Here is a 22781-nt window from a genome sequence, read left to right as displayed (position 1 = left end):
ACACTAGCTTTATACTCACTGTTCTTTCTGTTAACAAAATTCTTAACCAGATCCGAATACGGCTTCTCAAAAATCTAGGTTTTTGACCCAAATTTCACCATTCTGATAACCTTCTTCACTCCAGCTGAACCCATTTCAGTTACTATCTATTATATCATACCTTTTAAAAAATGTTTCCATCACAATGGATGTCAAAGCCATTACTTGCTCAATTGTATACTGAATTCCTTAGTATCGGGGAACTGGTTCAAATTTATCTTTATGATCTTAGACCTAATACGATGATCACTTACATTTAGGTTTTAATAAAAGGTTGTTGGATTAAATTAGCAGATTTCTCTTAAATAGTATAAAAATGGACTTATGAATCTGTTCTTAAGCCCAGGAGAAATTTTTCCTTTTTCTCTTACTGGAGGAAAGCTCTTTTGCATTAGTTATCAGCAGTAAATTATATTTGAAAGCAGGTGGCATGAATCCTGGAATGTGAATAAGCTCTGGCTTCATTTTATCACCTGAGGTGATGTCTAATAAATTTATTAAACAAGGCTTTGATAGTGATTAGGGCAGAGATTCTTTGAACCATGCATATCTGAAGGTGACCTTTGAATTCATTTTTTATGAAAGCTTAGAAGGTTGACTGTGTAAGACCTGGCCAAAGACATATCACCACTACTACAGCTGAATGTGGACAGCACGGCCACTACCTTCAACATGTGAGGCACTTTCCATAACTGCCCGATTCTGAAAGTTCAAAGATGCCCAAAGGCTTTCTCAGCATTTCAAATGAAAGAGCATTTGATCTAGATGTCTTTATGTCAGACATGAGACTTTAGTATGTGAAGTTTCTCTCATTCCAGGCAGTGATTATAAAAAGTCTAGACTGAGAATTCTAAGTAACAATAAACATTATTTTCAGAGAGGAGGGCAATGGGTTTCAGCAAATGGAAGTCAAATACAGATCACAGTAAATACTCACAGAGGAGCAGGTGCTGTGATTTTGGCTGCCCACACAGTCTGGAATCTCATTGCAAAGGCTGATAGATTCATTTTTTCCCCTTTAAAACACATAACAGGTACGGTTCTAGAAAGTGAGTGTAGACAGCTGGTCAGTTCAGAATAATTGATCCTGTACTCACTTCCTGATATCTTTTACCAGCCTTTTATATAATGTTAAGCAAAGATTAATTGAACACTTCTATGTTCAAGATAGAAGTTTAAACCTGTGATATCAAAGACTTTAATATATGATAGAAAAGATCTCACAAGTGTAGTAGTTACTACAATACAAAGGATAAGAAGAAGAAAGGGCAGACTTACGCCACCTGAGTAGTATCACAAAGTAAAATTTTATAGCTGTTTGAGTTGAGAGACGAGTTCCAGGACAGGTGAATAGTAAAAGCATGAATCAGAATATTCTTATATGTGGTAAGGTTGAAAAATATTTTAAAATAGGAGTGGTGGGAAAACATAATGAGGAAGGGAAATTCTGACTACAGTGGCAGCTCAATAACTAGGAAAATAAATCTCTTTTCTTTAGGTGGGCAATAAGGAAGTTTGAGCAGATTTGGAAAAATGAAGATTCTACTGTGAGATTGAAAGGGCTCTTAGAGGAATTATTTTGATATATGGCTCTAAAGTTCAAGAGATATCTAATTCAGAGGCAGATATCTGGGAGCCATTGATGTATTTAACCTATATATTAAGCACCAAGTATGTAATGGTCAGTATTGTAGGCACAGAACTACCCACTTTCAAGGAGGTTACCTCTCGTGAGGCTTTTGACAGCCATAGAAGGAAAGAAACTCACCTCCACAAAGTATGTATCCTAAGAGATGGAAGCCTGGCTTTGAATACCATGGAACTTTATGACTTCAAGTAAGCAGTCGAGTCACCCCAACCAAGCTAGAAGAGCCATGAAAAATAAATATTTTATCTTTTAGTTGGGGAGTTTCTGTGGTTGAAATAACTTAACTGACACATCAAATATAATAAGGACTAAGAAAATTCAATGTATTTACTAATAAAATGTTTGTGTCTATTTGTTCTTTTGTATCTGGACCTTAAAAAGAAGAATTTTAGTGGAGTGGTAGGGAAAAGAAACCATATCATAAATAAGCAGAGTTGTGAAAAAAGAGTGAAATTGTAGCAAGGGCATGATGTAGCAAGAGAAAATTTAACCATACTGAAGATCTAAAGGATTCTCTGGCAGTAGTGTCACCCAAGTTACTTTCTAACACTGAAGCACTTGATCAGGAAAACACCTGTATATGCCACAGCTATTTTTCTTTGATTACAAGGTTGAGTTAAAAAGTTTGTGAGTGACATAACACTGTGAAATGGTATTAGATTAGGAGTCACATCGATATTGCAACTCCACACATACACATTTTCTTTCCCTGGTTCTTTACATACACTGGTGTCATAACTGGATAACAAAAAAGAACATATTAAAAGATGTCATTTAATGCAGTGAGCTTGAGTTATAGCTATGCATTGACTCAAGCTTAGAACCCCAACATTTACCTGTTGCAGGCATGTTTATGCCTCTGGGCATGGGTGGTTGCTTAATGTTGTTAGATTCTGAAGTGAAATATTTTGGTTAAAATAATCATTGTGGTTTTGATGCCATTTTTGTTATGTGTGTTTCTCTAGAAAATTTCTAGATGTTTGCTCTTTAGGGCGTAGGTTAATGAACTACTTTTGGCCCATGGATGATTATTAGATACCAGAAATCTAGAGCTTCTTGGATTCTATCAAGATCTAACAAGATCTCTTGTTAAACATGTATTTGAATTCTTATGGAACATTTTTAGGTCTTTTATCTTGGACAAGTTATACAAACATCATTTTATTCCTTTGAAAAATAGCGATTATATTATTGAAGAATGTGTTATGAAGTTAATATAAGAAACAAAATAAATGCTCCCTAAGGGTAGCTCTGAGCACAGTTTGCTCCATCATCTGGTTCTGTGTATTCTCACAAAACCAACCTTCCTTACTTCGATACTTTAAATACCAAGACAATTTAAAGAACTGAAAAAAATATAGTGTCTCATTGAAAAATTAGAATTTCTATACATTCTGTAAGAAAAAACAACAGATATAGTAGGGAATAAAAATCAACAGAAACAAGGTCAAATAGGAGAAAGAAAAATAGTTCTCTTAGGCAGATATGTAAATGGATTCATATTTCATTTGGTCTAATTAACGTGCTTGTGGATGAATGAGATGTACCAGAAATAATTTCCAAATAGTCTTCCTTTGTTTACATGATAAAAAATTAAGCTGTCTGATTGGCTATTTTAAAATTCAGGAGAATCCTGAGAAGTAAATGTCCATTTTCATTCTGGATTAATGATTCACTATTCAAGTGTGAAATTAGATAAATACACACTCCTTCATGCAGAGCTAACATTTTGAAATGCCCAGGGATTTTTGACAATGTCACACAGTGCTTCTTATTTTTCTTTCTACTCATTTCCCACAATTTGCAGAATAGTGTCAAAATTTTTGCCACTAAGGCCAAGAAGAGATTTTATCATTCACTAAAAAACCGCTGAAAGTCACTCACAAAGTCCTCTAATTCTATGGCAAAGCAGATAAAAAACAAAAATTTGCTTTTGTGCAAAGTAAGATGACAGCCTTTGGTTTCAATGACACTTGAAAGAGATGTTACATAAGCATCTCCATGAGAGGAACAGCATTTTTATCCACTGATTCATCTTCTCCCCTTTTTTCACTACTATTTGTGGAAATTGCAGCAACTGATGAAAAAAATACCTGGGTATGTGGTGAGCACTGGGCTCTCTTAAAAGACTTTTTTTTTTTTTGTTTGAGACAGAGTCTCACTGTGCTGCCCAGGCTAGAGTGCCATGGCATCAGCCTACCTCTCAGCAACCTCAAACTCCTGGGCTCAAGTCATCCTCCTGCCTCAGCCTCCCCAGTTGCTAGGTAGCTGGGACTGCAGGTGCCTGCCTTAAAACTGACTAATTTCTTCTACTTTCAGGAGGGACAAGGTCTTACTCTTGCTCAGGCTGGACTCAAACTCCCACCTCAGCCTGCCAAGATTCCAAGATTATAGGTGTAAGCCCCCAGGCCTGGCCCCTTAAGAGACTTTTAATATAGTAACTGTATCTGTATTTGCTCTGAAAAAAAATTATGAAAAGCGATAACAGTGAAAGTAAGAGCCTGATTTTCTTTGTCAAAGAACAAATTCCTTTCAAAGTTTTGATAAGAACCATTAAATGCTTCCACATTGAAGATATTCTGACAGCAAAATAAGCAAGCAAAGAAAATGTCAAACCAATCATATGCCAGAAACATACATTATTTTTGCGGTGTAGACATTTTATAATGCTGGTGGACATTCTCCTGTCCATGAGAAGGAGACGGATGCAGCATCCTAGAATACATAATGTATCTCTTCAGGGGAAAAAGGATTATTTCCTTATATTGGGGCACTTTATCTGGTGTGTACATTAGCCTTGGTTCATATCCAAAGCTATATGACTAAGTCCTATAAGCTCAGTCTAAGAAAATAGGGTGAGTTTGTACCCTAGATACAAAACAATTCCTGTGAGATCTGTTGGAATTCAACAATAAACATTTACAGACCTTGCTGATTCAACATTCAATTCAACACATTTGGATAAAGCCAACATTTCCCAGATGTTTCCCAATAAGGTGGCTGTGGAAGGAAAATAGCACTGGAGAAGCCCCAACAAAGAACTGCCATTTCAGCAAATTTGAAGGGGCTCATTTGATTACCCAGTAAATGAAATTCCAGAGAATGCAATAATAGATGTCTCCAGCTCAGAGAGAGTATTCTTGCATCTAGATAGCACATAGGTACAGTACAATTGTACCCCCTGCTTTTTCAACAGTGGGAATATACTGAGAAACAGTCTGATGTGGTCAAACATGTGGGTAGAAACCTTGATTTTCATAGCCAACCATTTTAAAAAGTCAAAATGCATCAATGATGGGAGTTTCAACTCTCAAGAAGGAATTTGTCTCAAGAAACAGCTGTTAGGTTGTATAATGTATCTCAAAGTTTTCAGAAAATATGCGTTTGTCTTGACCTTAAGTCTTTTGAGAACTGGTATGAATCTCATAATTTTCATTTTTTCTATAGGAAATACAGAGGGTAAAGAATAATAAGAAAAGTGGCCGTAAGTATTCTTTGAGTCACCGTTAGATTACATTCGTGTTCCCACTTCTGTTGCTGACCAGCATGCCCCTTCAACACAAAAACATAATAATCATCTTAAGAACTACATGATTTCTCTTCCTTTGAATTAATTCTGACAAATGCACTTAGATAAAAGAGAGTTCAATGGCTCATTCAAAATCAGCTGGTAATAAATAAACTTATTTACCATCTTCTCCAGACAAACCTCCAGATAAAGAGATAAAGTATCGAATGACGAAATGGTAAGTCTGACTCTTCCTCTAAAGATTACTCTTTTCTTTCTCTCTCTCTCGGTTTTTATTTTTATTTTCCCCCCTCTGGCTATTGAATGACAATATCAGTTCCCTGCTCAGAGGAGGAAAATGGTTCATAGTATTTAGTGTTAAGGTCTTGGAGCAGATAGGGTATTGAGGAGAGGCCAGCAAAGATATCTGACCACCACCCTCAGCAAAGAACTTTAGTCATACCTATGCCAGACAGAAAACCTTATGGCCTCTGGGTTCCTATAACTTGGTAATTATTACTTCCAGTCTGTGGAAAATATTTTTTTTTAAACAGAGTCTCACTCTGTCACCTGGGTAGAGTGCTGTGGCATCATAGCTCACAGCAACCTCAAACTCTCGGGCTTGAGCAATCCTCTTGCCTCAGCCTCCCAAGTAGCTAGGACTACAGGCATGCACCACTACGCCCAGCTACTTTTTCTATTTTTAGTAGATGTGAGGTCTCACTCTTGCTCCGGCTGGTCTTAAACTCCTGAGCTCCAGCAATCCACACACTTCAGCCTCCCAGAGTGCTAGGATTATAGGCATAAGCCACCGTGCCCAGCCTGCGGAAAGGATTTAGCTAGCAGAAAAGTCCAGTTACACTATCAATTGAAATATCAAGATATTTCAAAAAGTCAGTCTAGCAGTGTCTTAACTTAGATTTTTGGGGTGAGACAAATATTATTTAAGGTGTTCCTGCTCTCTGTTATTAAGTTTTGTTTTAATACCAGCAGCAACTATGTATCATATTCAGAAATTACATATTTTAGCATTTGTTACCATGAACCACTTACATAGTGTTAACTCATCGTGGAAAGAAAATTAACACATATAAAACTTTGCACTCAAAACTGTCCAACTTGGGAAATATCTACCTAGAAATTTTTAGCATTTTTTTAAAAGAGCTGTTTTAAAAGATATATTTACACTCATTTAATTAAAATACTTCATTTGGATATATCCTGCAGTCAACGCATGTCACAAGTAAGATCTATAGGTAGTCCATGACACCATTTTAAAGTTCCTTTTAGAAAGTTTTGTCAGACCATTGGACAAGCTGCCTAACCAAGTGCCCATCTCCCTGTGCTGATATGGGTAGCTGTTAAACTCAACTGATTGATGTTCTACACTTCCTAAATAAATTTAAAAAATGCATAAATAATGATTTCTGAATTATTCTATTTGGCTTAGCCTTCCTGGTATAATTTTCCCTTTTTGGTCATTGGCCAACTTTTCAGTATTGTAGAATTCTGCATATCAGAAAGTTGTTATTATGTACATCTACCAATCACTGGTACTTTAAAAGAATGAATATAATTCTTGGTTATATAGTCTACTAAAATACGTAGCCTCATCTTCTATGGCATTTTCTAGATATTATGCCACTTATTTGATAGGTTTATCCCCTAACTCATTTCTCTGTTGATGCTGCTTTCCCTTCTTATCTCAAAAATAAATCTTATTATGGGGGCAAGACATGATTGCAAGAGGGACTTTACCTAACAATTGCAATCAGTGTAACTGGCTTATTGTACCCTCAATGAATCCCCAACAATAAAAAAAAAAAAATTCAGAAAAAAAAATAAATAAATAAAAAATAAATAAATAAATCTTAAATTGAATCTGTCTTTTCATCTTTCTAACCCAGGCCAAATAAAGCGCAACATGGACGAGCTCTAACCTTTAAGCCAAGGCTTAGCTCTGCCCTACATGTGATCAAGATCACACCCAGCCTAGTAGACATTTATCAAGGGTGGAGTTTATATGTGTGGGTGTTGGGGGCTGGAGACCCAAGGAAGACCAGTCCCAACAGCATAGGACTAAGAGGCAGACCTATTTGAACTGCACTTCAAGAATCAAGACAGTAACTCTCGCTGAGTTTGGCATGAAGGGTGAGGATATAGCCAGCAAAACCCATCATGTTCAGATGTAGAACATTTGAACCTAGATTGCGAAAACAAGTATTTTGACCGAGAACATGACAGGCTGCTGACTGCTGCTCCATTTCACTCATTTGCACTGAGTGAGAAAGAACCCTTCCATAAAATGTCCAGCCATATTTCTTCATGACATCAGATCTCAGATCTTGATTTTGTGTGATTTAGGAAAAAAAAAATTTAAATAATAAAATGTAATTTTGGTGCATTTGTGGAAGAGTTCATATCTATCATACCTAAAACACATGCATAAGGCTTTTATTAAAGATAATGAAAAATGCCACTAATTATAGAAGAGGCAGGAAGGACATAAATAAAGACTAAATAATTGAGTACATATAAAGAGCAAGGACATAAAAGAACAATTACAAAGTAGCTAAGGTTCAAAAGGTAGAGATGAGAGTAAGGGGTTCTGACCTGATGGCAATGGAAGACATGACTCACCCTCACCCTGCTGCTCCTTTCAGACTCCAGCCCATTTTTTAAATGAACATTTGTCTTTAGACCCTTTCTGAGAAGCTGGGCTAGAATGAATATTACCAAACTGCAAAATGTATAGAATTTTACCACATTATAAAACTTCTCACTGTATTATTAAACAGTTCATTATTAGAGACACATCATTAAGCTGTAATGAAAAATGTTCCTGATGACACTACACTGGAATTCTACAAGTTCTGCTCGGGATGGACATTTTACTTATAAATATTTATATTACTTATATATTTACTGTTAACACAGAAATTATTTTATAAACTATGGATTTTCTAATATTTTAAAGAACAATAAAAATGTTTTTGATGCATAACACTTAGAGTTTCTTTTTCTTAATATTTATTATTGAAAATCAGGTATAAAACAAAAGAAAAAGCAAATTCCTATGTTAAACACTGATCCTGATGTGATTATTAAACTTGCTAAGCTATTCTCAACTACATTTCTTAGAAATCTGATAGAAAGAGTCAAAGATAGGAAGCTAATCACTTAAAATTTTAAAAAAATCTAAGAAATTTTATTTCTTTGGCAAATAATGGCCGGTCTTAGCCTTATTAAATCTGATGGATAATGATACAACCATCCAGACAACATTCAAACCCTACAAATTGGCATGATCTGAGATGTGGACATATGCACCCATTTTTCACTACTTTATACTATAATTTAATGTGTATTCTTTAATTTTCTTTCCATATTACATAAAACTAGCACAAAAGACATTCATGAGACTAAAACACACTTAATTCAAGAGATATCCATTCAGGCCATATGGTAAATTGTACCAAAGTTGCTCCCTTTAAAGTATGAGTTTTTACATATAGCTTAGGTTGATCTTTGAGAATATAAACATTTGCATTCATTCAAGAAATATTTATTGGCCAATGGTGTGCCAAGCAAAGCATTAGACATGGGGGATAAATCAGTGAATATTTAAAAAGACAATATTCCTATTCTCAACCCTCATTGAATTTACATTCCAATGCAAGATAGGGATGTGAAGAGATGGTGAGGAAGACAATAAAAACCAAACAAAATAAAATAATGATAAATGTGACAAGATAAAGCGATGATGCAAGACTGAATATTTGAATGAAGCTACTGCGTGATTAAGTTCTTATTGAAGAAGATAAATTTAACCTACAATCTTTCAAAAGGAGAAAAAAATCAATAGCAGGCCAAAGAACATTCTAAGTGGAATTTTACTGCAATTAAAAAGCCCTATGAAGGAAAAGGTTTGGTTTGAGAAACAGGAGGAAAGCCATGCGATTAGATCATAATGAGCCAGGATGGCAAGGCAGGAGGCAAGGCAGCAGGTGGTGGCTCACTAAGGTGGAAGGTCAGGACCTCAGCAACTAAGATAGGAACTTGTCCTCAGCAACTAAGGAGGTCTCCCCCAACACCCAAATACCTAAACACCACCCTAGGTAAACGCCTACCAATAGGTATGGTCCTGATCATACATAGAGCAGAGGTGCTAAGACTTGGGTTAAGGGTTAGAGCTGCTCCATTCTGTGCTTTATTTGGCCTAAATAATGCTTTAGAAAATAAATTGAAATACCTTTCAATACAGGAAGTTTCTGAGTTATAAACATCCAAACAACTTACAGCTCGCAGTTATGACAGAGACTATTACAGTAAGTTTCCAACTTACAAATGTCTGCCTGACATATGACTCTCATGAACAAAGGCTATTACAGGTGATAGGTAAATGTATGTTTTCTAATGCACATACAAATTAAACTTAAGAACGAGCCTATAGAACCTATTTCATTCATAACTTAGAAACTTCATGTATTCAAAAAATGAAATATTTTATTTATTTTTTATTTATTTTTATTTTTATTTTTTTTGGCCAGGGCTGGGTTTGAACCCACCACCTCCAGCATATGGGACCGGCGCTCTACTCCTTGAGCCACAGGCGCCACCCACAAAAAATGAAATATTTTAGATAAAATTTTCAATTTCAAGTTCCTCTTGAAAAACCAAATCATCCCACTCTTGTCCAAGATAATCATGCCATTTAAATAAAGAAGTTACTTTCTGTTGTGCCACAGTAACTACTACTACTCCATACTGTCTCAATTCCATTCTACTTCATTCATTTATGTTGACTTTTTGCCCCTATAAACTCTTGATTTCGTTATTTAATACAGAAACCCTATGTACCTGTCTGTGTCCAATTTTGTTTTTCGGAAAGACTCCAGATTATAGACCACCCTCCTCTAGTGTGACCTCATCTTAATTAATTAGCTCTGCGATGACCTCATTTCCAAATAAGGTCACATTCTGAGGTATTTGACATCTTTAGAATTATTCTGTCTACTTCACGACCATTGTCTCCTATTTTCAGGAGACGTTCAATCTGGAAACTGTAGCTGTCTGTCAATATATTAACTATGGTGGTGACTTGCTCAGTAAATACTTGATGATAGATTTATTATCATATATGAGTGCTTAACTTTTATGCAGTTATTTCTGAAGTGCCATAATTCATGTCATCCAATGCCAGGTATGGAGTGTTGATTCTGAAGGACCCAAACAATTGCTCTTCAGCGAACGAGGAACCCCTTCCAGAAGAGAGAGAACTTAAAGCGTGCCTTATAAACCAAATCTGAATTTTTTTCCCCTGAGGGCAAAGCAGATAGTTAAAAAATAACAAGTACAAACCAGGGATTGGTGAGGAAGGAAGGGATGAATAGGCAGAGCACAGAAAAGTTTTAAGACAGTAAAGTTATTCTCTAAGATACTAGAATGATAGATATATGATACATTATAAATTTGTCAAGGCCCATGGACTACATAAAATCAACAGGGAACCCCAACATCAGCAATGGATTTTGAGGGATATGATGTGTCCCAGAATCTATAACAAATATACCACTCTGCAGTAGTGGGGGAGGTGATGTGTACGGGTGGGGGGGGCAGGAGGTATATGAAAACTCTGTATTTGCTGCTCAATCTTGCTATGAATCTAAAATGGCTTGTAAAAAATTATCTAATAAAAATAAAAAAATACAAATATCAAAGTCAGATACAAGTGTTTTAAGCATAAGAATACATGATTATTTAGAGTCTGACCTGGAAAAGAAAACTATCAGAGGGCAGCACCTGTGATTCAAAGGAATACCAGCCCCATATATCGGAGGTGGTGGCCAAAAAGCTGCAAAAAAAACCTATCAGACCCATGCAAAATTGTATTGTTTCACCTGAAGCAACAAAAACATGCTTAGATTTGCCTTCACATGGAACTAGAAGAGATATGTCCAGAATAGTAGTCTATATGTATGGATATGGCTATAAAATAATAATACTAAGTAATGAACAGGAAGTGAGAGAACCTGTGTTCCAGTCCCGACCTAGTCACTAACTGCTATCATGGCCACAATGCTTGTCTCCTGACCTTTCTGGATCTCAGTTTCCTTGTCTATAAATAAAAGTACAGAGAATGATTTTTAATTTCTCTTACAAAAATTCAAATTTAAAATTCATAAGTGAAAGTAAACAGGTTTGAATATATACCAATACTATTATTGATGAAAAACTCCAGATGGCTTAGTGAGGGACATTAAGACACAAGCAGGAGGGGTAACAAGATAAGATATAATAGGCAGTGTGCTCCACTTGTTACAAGAAAAAGACAATTTAAGCCCAAAAGGGTGAGGATTAAATTTTCCTTCTATAAGCTACACTGATTCTGATTCTCAGTTTCCACATCTATGCCATGTATTTAAAAAAGCCCACCTTACTGAGTTGCTATTCAGGCATATGATTGAATTTATGTAAAATATATTTAAAATAATAATAACGACGTGACAACTAATATTCACTGAAGGCTTGTTATGTGAAAGTTACTCTTTGAAATGCTTTCTATGTGCTAAAGTTTCCTATTATGCACACGAACCCAATAAAATGATTATTATATTGGCCCATTAAACAAATCAGTAATTGAGGAACGGATAGACTATATAATTGGTCCAAGGCCACAGAGCTTAAGTAGAAGTATCAAGGACGGGCTTTTGTGATTCCAGCCTTAATTTTTAATCAGGCTAACATAATTCTAAGTTTTCTTCTGTCTCATATGTTTTGATGTGAATATTGGTTTTTCCCCAAAAGTTATATGCTGGAACTTTATAGCCAATGTGCTTGTAGTAAGAGGTGGGGTCTTTAGAAGGTGATGGGATTAAGTGCTCTTATAAAAGAGACTAGAGAGAGCCTGTTTGCCCCTTCTGCCAGACACAGCAACAGGCAGCATATTTGAAGCAGAATGAGAGAAAGAGCTGTCACCAGATGCCTTGGTGTCTTGCTCTTGGATTTTCCACCCTCTAGAACTGTGAGCAGTAAATATATTTATGTTTTTTTTTTTTTTTAAATTATCCAGTCTAAGATAATTTGTTATAGAAGCAAGAATAGGCTGAGATACTATCATTTCTAAAACATGGTCTAGGGAATTGACAGAACTTGTATATTGCCAAGGACATAATTCTTTTTCTATTGTGACTAATTTTATCATACAGAATCCACTCTACACATCATTCATCTTATGAAAAATGAAATATTTCAATGATTAAGATATTATTTCATGAGGGGCAGAGACAAGATAGCTGACTGAAGCCAGCTTTCCACAGAGGCTCCCGTCCAGAAAGAGTGTTAAAGTACAGGAATTTAGCAAGTAACCTGGTGTATTTGAGCTGCACTAAGAGAGAGGGTTGAAGAACGCACATCAACCCCGCTGAGGTGACCTGTGACCCCAAGGATATAAACAAAAGGTACAAAATCCATCACCAAGCGGATGGGAGTCCCCTCCACCATGAGAATGGTTCGGAGTGCCCCACAAACAAACGAGCAGAGTTCAAAGGTCCTCCTACTATACTCCATGGGAGAGACCCTCTAAAAACTGGACCTACCACCCTTCTAGGGTGCCATGGCACTCTCCTGCCAGGCATAAAATTGTATAAAACTGTACATATTCTCTACCTGCAATTCTGAGTTCCAAGCACTCCCCTCCACTCTCACTCTGAGGTCTGGAGGCCTGTCCCACAGGAGTCCAGATTATTGGGTGATTTCTTGAAGGATGTGGACAGTGCCTGGACCGCAGCTGGTCAGTGCTGATTCTATGGCACAGAAGTGGGGAGAGAACAGTTGGCTGAGAGGGAACAATGCCGGAGCAGTGGTTCCCCGAGGCGCAGAGCAGCAGCCATTTTTGGCGACAATAGGGCTTACCCCTGGATATTCCAAAGTCACACCCACTGTCTCTCTGGTCACACAGGAGGCCAGGCTTCTTCTCAGGTGGCAACCACCATGGAATAGATCTGGGACGGAAATGCACACCCCATGAGTAAAGGGTTTGCCTGAGGAGTGTGGGGACTAGAAAAGCACTAGCACAGCTGGAAGATTTCCAGGGCAGGGCTGACCCAGAACACTGCTTTCCTGAGCCTAAGATGCACCCAGCCATAAGGGGACCATCAGCTTAAACAAAGGAGGGCAGGCAAAGGCTGGATCTGACAGGTAACTATACAAACAGCCGAGACCGTACAGTAGCACAGACAGGACCTGAGGTGCAGGTTCTGGGAATGCAAAACAGCTTCTCTTCTGCAGGGGAATTTACCAGGGACAGAAACAAATTCCTGCAAAGTTGTTATGCTCTGTCAGAAACATCAATCGGGGTGGGGCTGGAACTGAGTGTACAACCCCCAGCCTCCATCAAGCACCCAAAGTTGTCAGGGCCTCACCTCTCCCTGCTGGATAGAGGCAGAAAGCAGTGGCCTGGCTGAGCAGACATAGATTTCCTTGTGATTCACACGGGTGCAAACCCCTGGAGTATCTGCTCATTGGAGGCAACTGGGTCACAGCCCTGCAGTGTTATCAGTGACTGGGTGTGACAGAGGTACAAGGTGGGGAAGGAGGCATCAACCTTCTAAGACTTATCTATTTGCTGGGTGGGTCATCCTGACGGCACAGAACACCAGAACAAGTCATATTTGAGTTGTCAGCAGACCCCTGCGATCTAGTTGCCAGAGACCTTTTAAACTCTCCCACATGAGAAAGGTGCTGACTGAGACAATTGATTTGGACATTTTGAACTGAGCCAATCGCCCAAGCACTATCCAACTGGTGCCCTGGATGTGTGGGTGTAGGAAGGTTTGATTTTCCTTTTCCAATTGTGTTACCTGTGGGGGGCAGGATGACTTATTTGCTGATATTTCTCCATAGCTAAAACTTCAACCCAGAGTAACTGTTGGGACTGACAGAGACCAGTTGAAAACAAGAGAGAGCCACTTAGCCACACCACACCAAACACGTCCCCAGTTTCTCAGGCCGTAGCACTATATGGGTCCTCAACAAAGCTCCAGGGGAAAACTCAAATGGTATAAAATAATCATCAGGCGGAACCAGCGGAAAAACTCTGGTAACATGAATAACCAGAATAGATCAACCCTCCCCAAGGAAAGATATGGCAGATGTAACTGAAGATCCCATTCCTAAACAGCTGGCCGAGATGTCAGAAATCAAATTCAGAATTTGGATAGAAAACAAGATTAATGGAATGGAACAAAATTTGGAATTAGAAATTTGAGGAGCAATTCAAAAGTTGGAAATAGAAATTCGAGGAGAAATTCAAAAGTTGTCTCAAGAGGTCGACAAAATCAACAAAGATTTTGACACACTGAAGCAACAATTTGACAAACAAAAGATCTGAAAAATAAAGTAGAGTCCCTCAGTAACAGAGTGGAGCAAGCAGAAGAAAGGATTTCTGACATTGAAAACAAAGCTTAAGAGTGCCCTTATGAAAGAGATCCAGAGAGCTGTCTTGCCTTTCTGCCATATTACAACACAACAAAAAAAATCATCTATGAGGCAAGAAGTGGGCCCTCACCAAATCTACTTTGATGTTGGACTTCTCAACCTCCATACCGACTCAATGAACCCTTAGTCCACAGGCATGAGAACTTCAAGAGCAAGAGGAAGTGAAAGGAAAATTCAGGCAAGGAAACATATAAAACGAATCACTCATGAGGAAGAATCAGCAGAAAACTCCAGGTTAACATGAAAGAACCAGTCCAGAACAACCCTGCCAAGGGACCAGGAGGTAGCTACTGCAGATGATTCCACCTATAAAGAAATGTTAGGATTGACAGAAAGGGAATTTAGAATACACATGATGAAAACAATGAAAGAAATGATGGAAACAATGAAGGAAACTGCTAATAAAGTGGAAAATAACCAAAAGGAAATCCAAAAACAGAATCAAATAAGAGATGAACGATATGAAGAATATAAAAAGGATATAGCAGGGCTGAAGGAATGACTTGCAGTCAATTAGGGAACTTAAAGATGCAATGGAAAGTATCAGCAACAGGTTAGACCATGCAGAAGAAAGAATTTCAGAGGTAGAAGACAAAGTTCTTAAGATAACTCAGATAGTAAAAGAGGCAGAAAAGAAGAGAGAGAAAGCAGAACGTTCACTGTCAGAATTATGGGACTTAATGAAGCGTTCCAACATACGAGCTATAGGAATTCCAGAAGGGGAAGAAGAATGCCCCAGAGGAATGGAAGCCATACTAGAGAATATTATAAAAGAAAATTTCCCAAATATCACCAAAGATTCTGACACACTGCTTTCAGAGGGCTATCGGACCCCAGGTCGCCTGAACTCTAACTGAGCTTCTCCATACACATTGTGATGAACCTGTCCAAAGTCAAGACAAAAGAAAAGATTCTGCAAGCTGCCAGGAGTAAGCACCAGTTGACCTACAGGGGCAAATCCATCAGAGTGACCGCAGACTTCTCTAATGAAACTTTCCAAGCAAGAAGACAATGTTCATCTACCTTTAATCTACTTAAACAGAACAAGTTCCAGCCCAGAATTCTGTACCCTGCTAAGCTAAGCTTAAAAGTTGATGGACAAATCAAATCATTTACGGATATACAAACATTGAGGAAATTCGCTACAACAAGACCAGCTCTACAGGAAAACTTCAAACTGTTCTGCATACTGACCACCACAATGGATCAGCAGCAAAGTAAGAACTCAGAAATTAAAGGACAGAACCTAACCTCCACAATGATGCAAAAGATAAAACTAAGCAATGGACTCTCACAAAATAAGATGAATAGAATACCACCACACTTATCAATTATCTCAATAAATGTTAATGGCTTGAATTCCCCACTGAAGAGACATAGATTGACTGATTGGATGAAAAAACACAAGCCATCCATTTGCTGTCTGCAAGAAACACACCTGGCTTCAAAAGACAAATTAAAGCTCCGAGTCAAGGGTTGGAAGACAATTTTTCAGGCAAAAGGAATACAGAAGAAAAGAGGAGTTGCAATCTTATTTTCAGATTCATGTGGATTTAAAGCAACTAAAGTCAAAAAAGACAAAGATGGTCACTTTATATTGGTCAAGGGAAAAATACAACAAGAAGATGTTTCAATTCTAAATATTTATGCACCCAATTTAAATGCTCCCAGATTCTTGAAAAGGACCTTACCCAGTCTGAGCAATATGATATCTGATAATACCATAATAACAGGGGACTTTGACACTCCTCTTACAGAGCTGGACAGATCCTCTAAACAGAAATTAAACAAAGATGTAAGAGATTTAAATGAGACCCTAGAATAACTGTGCTTGATAGACGCATATAGAACACTCCATCCCAAAGGTAAAGAATATACTTTCTTCTCATCACCCCATGGAACATTCTCCAAAATTGATCATATCCTGGGACACAAAACAAATATCACCAGAATCAAAACAATTGAAATTTTACCTTGTATCTTCTCAGACCATAAGGCACTAAAGGTGGAATTCAATTCTAACAAAAATGCTCCACCTCACACAAAGGCATGGAAATTAAACAATCCTCTGTTGAATAACAGATGGGTGCAGGAAGAAATAAAACAGGAAATCATTAACTTCCTTGAGCATAACAACAATGAAGACACAAGCTACCAAAATTGTGGGATACTGCAAAAGCAGTTTTGAGAGGAAAATTCATTGCTTTAAATACTACATTCAAAAAACAGAAAGACAGCGCATCAACAATCTCAGAAGCCATCTTATGGAATTGTACAAAGAAGAACAATCTAAGCCTACACTCAGTAGAAGAAAAGAAATATCCAAAATCAAATCAGAGATCAATGAAATTGAAAACAAAAGAATCATTCAGAAAATTAATGAAACAAGGAGTTGGTTTTTTGAAAAAATAAATAAAATAGATAAACCATTGGCCAGACTAACTAGAAATAGAAAAGTAAAGTCTCTAGTAACCTCAATCAGAAACGATAAAGGGGAAATAACAACTGATCCCACAGAGATACAAGAGATCATCTCTGAATACTACCAGAAACTCTATGCCCAGAAATTTGACAATGTGAAGGAAATGGATCAATATTTGGAATCACACCCTCTCCCTAGACTTAGCCAGGAAGAAATAGACCTCCTGAACAGACCAATTTCAAGCACCGAGATCAAAGAAACAATAAAAAAGCTTCCAACTAAAAAATGCCCTGGTCCAGATGGCTCCACTCCAGAATTCTATCAAACCTTCAAGGAAGAGCTCATTCCTGTACTGCAGAAATTATTCCAAAAAACTGAGGAAGAAGGAATCTTCCCCAACACATTCTACGAAGCAAACATCATCCTGATACCAAAACCAGGAAAAGACCCAAACAAAAAGGAGAACTTCAGACCAATCTCACTCATGAATATAGACGGAAAAATTCTCAACAAAATCCTAGCCAATAGATTACAGCTTATGATCAAAACAGTCATTCATCATGATCAAGTAGGCTTCATCCCACAGATGCAAGGCTGGTTTAACATACGCAAGTCCATAAACCTTATACACCATATTAACAGAGGCAAAAATGATCCTCTCAATAGGATCTCACATGATCCTCTCAATAGATGCAGAAAAAGCATTTGATAAAATCCAGCATCCTTTTCTAATTAGAACACTCAAGAGTATAGGCATAGGTGGCACATTTCTAAAACTGATTGAAGCTATCTATGACAAACCCACAGCCAATATTTTACTGAATGGAGTAAAACTCAAAGCTTTTCCTCTTAGAACTGGAACCAGACAAGGTTTTCCTCTGTCACCTCTACTATTCCACATAGTGCTGGAAGTTCTAGCCAATACAATTAGGCAAGACAAGGAAATAAAGGGAATCCAAATGGGAGCAGAGGAGGTCAAACTCTCCCTCTTTGCTGATGACATGATCTTATACTTAGAGAACCCCAAAGACTCAACCGCAAGACTCCTAGAAGTCATAAAAAAATACAGTAATATTTTAGGATATAAAATCAATGTCCACAAGTCACTAGCCTTTGTATACACCAATAACAGTCAAGATAAGAAGCTAATTAAGGACACAACTCCCTTCACCATAGTTTCAAAGAAAATGAAATACCTAGGAATATACCTAATGAAGGAGGTGAAGGACCTCTATAAAGAAATGTATGAAATCCTCAGAAAGGAAATAGCAGAGGTTATTAACAAATGGAAGTACATACCATGCTCATGGACGGGAAGAATCAACATTGTTAAAATGTCTATACTTCCCAAAGCAATCTACCTATTCAATGCCACTCCTATCAAAATACCAACATCGTACTTTCAAGATTTGGAAAAAATGATTCTGTGTTTTGTATGGAACCGGAAAATGCCCCGTATAGCTAAGGCAATTCTTAGTAATAAAAATAAAGCTGGGGGCATCAGCATACCAGATTTTAGTCTGTACTACATAGCCATAGTGCTCAAGACAGCATGGTACTGGCACAAAAACAGAGACATAGACACTTGGAATCGAATTGAAACCAAGAAATGAAACTAACATCTTACAACCACCTAATCTTCGATAAACCAAATAAGAACATACCTTGGGGGAAAGACTCCCTATTCAATAAATGGTGTTGGGAGAACTGGATGTCTACATGTAAAAGACTGAAACTGGACCCACACCTTTCCCCACTCACAAAAATCAATTCAAGATGGATAAAGGACTTAAATTTAAGACATGAAACAATAAAAATCCTCCAAGAAAGCATAGGAAAAACACTGGAAGATCTTGGCCTGGGGAAAGACTTCATGAAGAAGACTGCCATGGCAATTGCAACAACAACAAAAATAAACAAATGGGACTTCATTAAACTGAAAAGCTTCTGTACAGCTAAGGAGACAATAACCAAAGCAAAGAGACAACCTACACAATGGGAAAGGTTATTTGCATATTTTCAATCAGACAAAAGCTTGATAACTAGGATCTATAGAGAACTCAAATTAATCCACATGAAAAAAGCCAACAATCCCATATATCAATGGGCAAGAGACATGAATAGAACCTTCTCTAAAGATGACAGACGAATGGCTAACAAACACATTAAAAAATGTTCATCATCTCTATATATTAGAGAAATGCAAATCAAAACAACCCTGAGATATCATCGAACCCAGTGAGAATGGCCCACATCACAAAATCTCAAAACTGCAGATGCTGGCGTGGATGTGGAGAGAAGGGAACGCTTTTACGCTCCTGGTGGGACTGCAAACTAGTACAACCTTTCTGGAAGGAAGTATGGAGAAACCTCAAAGCACTCAAGCTAGACCTCCCATTTGATCCTGCAATCCCATTACTGGGCATCTACCCAGAAGGAAAAAATCCTTTTATCATAAGGACACTTGTACTAGACTGTTTATTGCAGCTCAATTTACAATCGCCAAAATGTGGAAACAGCCTAAATGCCCACCAACCCAGGAATGGATTAACAAACTGTGGTATATCTATGCCATGGAATACTATTCAGCTATTTAAAAAAATGGAGACTTCACATCCTTCCTATTAACCCTGGATGGAAGTGGAAGACATTATTCTTAGTAAAGCATCACAAGAATGGAGAAGCATGAATCCTATGTACTCAATTTTGATATGAGGACAATTAATGACATTTAAGGTTATGGGGGAAGGAAAAGCAGAAAGAGAGGTGGAGGGAGGGGACTGGGTCCTTGGTGTGTGTCACTCTTTATGTGGGCAAGACATGATTGCAAGAGGGACTTTACCTAACAATTGCAATCAGTGTAACCTGGCGTATTGTACTCTCAATGAATCCCCAACAATAAAAAAAAAAAAGAAAGAAATAACAAAAAGGACTTTTTGGGGGTAATAGAACTGTTCTGTACCAAAAAAAAATAAATAAATAAATAAAAGGAAACAAAGCTTAAGAAGACAAAGCTTTTGAAAGCTCCCAAACTGTCAAAGAGGAAGAGAAATGGAGAGCAAAAATGGATCATTCTCTCAGTGAGCTCTGGGATAATTGGAAGAAGGCTAATATCCACCTTATTGGAATCCCTGAAAGTGATAAAGTGGCTTCGCAAGGCACAGAGGACCTTCTCCACGAAATTATGAAAGAGAATGTTCCAGACATGCCAAGACATTCTAAAATTCAGATAGCAGATAGTTTCAGAACCCGAGCATGACTCAGTTTGAATAAGACATCCCCCTGGCATAACATAATTAACTTCACTAATGTTAATATGAAGGAGAAAAATCAGAAAGCAGCCAGACGTAAGAAATCCATTGCATACAAAAGGAAGAATATTAAAATGACTGCAGATCTCTCTGCTGAAACTTTTCGAGTCAGAAGAGAGTGGTCATCGACTTTTAATCTCCTAAAGCAAAATAACTGTCAACCCCAGATCCAGTATCCAGCTAAACTGAGTTTCATTTATTATGGAGAAATTAAATACTTTAATGAAATTCATATGTTGAAGATATTTGCCATAACCAAACCAGCTCTTCAGGATATTTTCAGACCTATCCTCCATAATGACCAGCACAATCCTCTCCACAAAAGTAAACTCACTCAGAAACTTTTTATCAAACTCCAACTTCTACAGTGGTGAAAGGATTAAAAATGTTCACTGGACTTTAGAAAAACTCAATACCCAAAATTTTACCAGGATCATCAATATTGTCCATTAATGTGAATGGCTTAAACTGTCCTCTAAAGAGGCACAGGTTGGCTGACTGGATACAAAAACTCAGGCCAGATATTTGCGGCAGACAAGAATCACATCTTACCTTAAAAGATAAATATGGACTCAGGGTGAAAGGATGGTCATCCATATTTCAGGCAATGGTAATCAGAAAAAAACAGGTGTTGCAATTCTATTTGCAGACACAATAGGCTTTAAACCAACAAATGTAAGGAAGGATAAGAATGGTCACTTCATGTTTGTTAACACTAATACTCTATATGATGAGACTTCAATTATTAATATCTATGCACCCAACCAGAATGTACCTCAATTTATAAGATAAACTCTAACAGACATGAGCAACTTGATTTCCTCCAGCTCCATAATAGTCAGAGATTTCTAAACTCCTTTGCAGTGTTGGAAAGATCCTCTAATAAGAAGCTGAGCAAAGAAATTTACATTTAAACCTAACCATCTAACATTTGAATTTAGCAGACATCTACAGAACATTTCATCCCAACAAAATTGAACACACATACTTCTCATCAGCCCATGGAACATACTCCAAAATTGATCTTAACTTAGGTCACAAGTCTAACCTCAGTAAATTTAAAGGAATAGAAATTATTCCTTGCATCTTCTCGGGCCACAAAGAATAAAAGTTGAACTCAGTAACAACAGGAATCTTCATACTCATACAAAAACATGGAAGTTAAATAACCTTATGCTGAATGATAGGCTGGGTCATACATGAGATTAAAGGAAATTACCAAATTTTTGGAACAAAACGACAATGAAGACATAAATTATCAGAACCTCTGGAATAACAAAAAGTCAGTCTTTAGAGGGAAATTTATAGCACTGCAAGCCTTCATCAGGAGAATGGAAAGAGAGGAAGTTAACAACTTAATCGGACATCTCAAGCAACTGGAAAAGGAAGAACATTCCAACCCCAAACCCAGTAGAAGAAAAGAAATAACCAAAACCAGAGCAGAATTAAATGAAATTGAAATCAGAAGAATTATACAATAGATCAATAAATCAAAAGGTGGCTTTCTGAAAAGTTCAAGAAAATAGGTGAACCTTTGGCTAACCTAACCAGGAAAAAAGAGGAAAATCTCTAATCTCATCAATCAGAAAAGAAAATGACGAAATAACAACAGACTCCTCAGAAATTCAAAAAATCCTTAATGAATATTACAAGAAACTTTATTCTCAGAAATATGAAAATCTGAAGGAAACTGACCAATATGTGGAAGCACGTCAATTTCCAAGACTTAGTGAGAATCAAGTGGAAATGTTGAACAGGCCAATATCAAGTTCTGAAATAGCATCAACCATATGAAATCTCCTTAAAAAGAAAAGCGCAGGACCAGATGGCTTCATGTCAGAATTCTACCAACCTTTAAAGAGGAACTACTATCTATATTACTCAACCTGTTCCAAAATACAGAAAAAGAAGGAAGACTATCCAACACATTCTATGAAACAAACATCACCTTCATCCCCAAACTAAGAAAAGACCCAGCAAGAGAAAATTATAGACCAATATCACTAATGAATATAGATGCAAAAGTATTCAATAAGATCCTAATAAACAGAATCCAGCAACACATCAAACAAATTATACATCATGACCAAGTCAGTTTTATCTCAGGGTCTCAAGACTGGTTTAATATACGTAAATCTATAAGTATAATTCAGCACATAAACAAATTAAAAAACAAAGACTGTATGATTCTCTCAATTGATGCAGAAAAAGCTTTTGATAATATCCACCATCCCTTCATGATCAGAACACTTATGAAAATTGGTATAGAAGGGACATTTCTTAAACTGATAGAGGCCATCTACAGCAGACCAACAGCCAATATCATATTGAATGGAGTTAAATTGAAATCATTTC

Source organism: Nycticebus coucang, chromosome 16 (assembly GCF_027406575.1).
Source record: "Nycticebus coucang isolate mNycCou1 chromosome 16, mNycCou1.pri, whole genome shotgun sequence".
Classification (NCBI taxonomy): domain Eukaryota; kingdom Metazoa; phylum Chordata; class Mammalia; order Primates; family Lorisidae; genus Nycticebus; species Nycticebus coucang.
The sequence above is the reverse complement of the archived record's forward strand: the minus strand, read 5'-3'. Positions refer to the sequence as shown.